General features: G+C 31.1%; 1 long non-coding RNA gene across 1 annotated transcript; it reads left to right on the forward strand.

Moving 5' to 3' along the window:
- The first annotated feature begins 838 nt into the window (after positions 1-838).
- On the forward strand, positions 839-1,311 carry LOC110011517. Its single transcript, XR_002286534.1, has 2 exons — positions 839-991; positions 1,084-1,311. It is a non-coding gene; the product is annotated as an uncharacterized LOC110011517 (long non-coding RNA).
- The last annotated feature ends 266 nt before the right edge of the window (positions 1,312-1,577 follow it).

Here is a 1,577-nt window from a genome sequence, read left to right on the forward strand (position 1 = left end):
AATATGAATATGAGCTATTTACGATATTCGCATAAAACAACTATATGGAAAAATTATATTTTTTATCATATGTTTTATATCATGAATGATGTATCATATGATGTAGTGTGGTTATGACAAGATCATACATGATAATAACTTTATGTTGAAACATATAACTTGTTACATGAAAGCAAATGATTGGCTACTCTATTATGAACTATAATAAGATGAAAAACAAAAGAAGTCCGACATAGAAGAATTTTCATACTGTTAAGTCTACGAAATAGTGTCAGTTTGATTTCAGTATATCTTTTATAATATGTGTCAACTTAACTAACATACCCATGAAGCTGCATAAATTAATATATTTTTTGTATCTACTTAAATAAAAAATATGTGTCGTTATACTCAACTAACATATCTTCTATATGAAGCTAACTAATAGACACATAGTTAAGAAACACGAGCTGTTATATCGACCAACATATATTCTTTATCTACTTAATTAGGATACACATAGTTAAGAGACACGTACAATTATATTAACTAATATAGACACGTAGTTGTATTAACTAACATATCGTTCTGTATCGACTTAACTAAGAGATACGTGCAGTATATTAACTAATGTACTTTGTCTATCTACTTAATTAAGAGATGCATGTAGGTATATTAACTAATGCACCTCACTAATATATTAAAAAAAAAAAGAAAGAAAAGAAGAGAGAGAGAGAGAGAGAGAGAGAGAGAGAGTTTTAATGAATTGGTTTCTTCTTTTTCTTGTTTATTTCGTTTTAGTAAATTATTTTACCGTTATGGCAAACGGCATTTTATTATTTTTTGCAAATTATTCTGACGATAAATATAAGCCAGAATCTGAGAATCACTCTCACAACACGGCAGAAGAACTGTCTCGCCTCTTTCTTCTCTTCTTTCCTTTTCTTCTAATTTCATGCTTCCACTTCCGGGACTAACAACATCTCTCCCAATTTCTGAACGAATGGATTGAGTAAAAGTTTCGCAATTCCTCTTTTTCCATTTGTAGTTTCTTGCTTTCTTGTATCAACAGAAATTTTACTAATGGTTCTAATATCCTTTCAGGATCCAAGATTCATACGGCTGATAACAGATGATGAAGTTCCCCCCAATGAAGGACCAAATCTGAGGGGATAGAAAAAAAATCAAGATTCCACCGGTGAAATCCTCAAGCATGTGGGTGGGTTGACTTGAGTTTCTCAAGAAATGAATCGTCAATTGCTTGGGCAACCCTTGTGGTTTTGGACATTTCTACTCTTGAAGTCGTGCATCAAGATTCCTCCATTATTAAGGTTCGAATTCCTCATGTTCATGAACTCCCTTTTTTCTTGTTTTCAGTTTTTTTATTCTGATTCTTGATATGGTACAATTGATTGCTCTTCTTGTGAATTCTTGTGTTCCATGCTTCTTGGTGAAATAACCAGTTTTTTTTTCCTTCCCTTTATTTTATTTAATTTTCTTTTTCATTTTTTCTTCTGCAATTGCTAAAAATCATTGGTATAATTTTGAAATTTATGAATGCTTGCTCTATTTACAAGAATAATGTGTTGTGGCCATTG

The sequence above is a fragment of the Sesamum indicum genome, unplaced genomic scaffold (assembly GCF_000512975.1).
Source record: "Sesamum indicum cultivar Zhongzhi No. 13 unplaced genomic scaffold, S_indicum_v1.0 C01185, whole genome shotgun sequence".
NCBI classification, from domain to species: Eukaryota; Viridiplantae; Streptophyta; class Magnoliopsida; order Lamiales; family Pedaliaceae; genus Sesamum; species Sesamum indicum.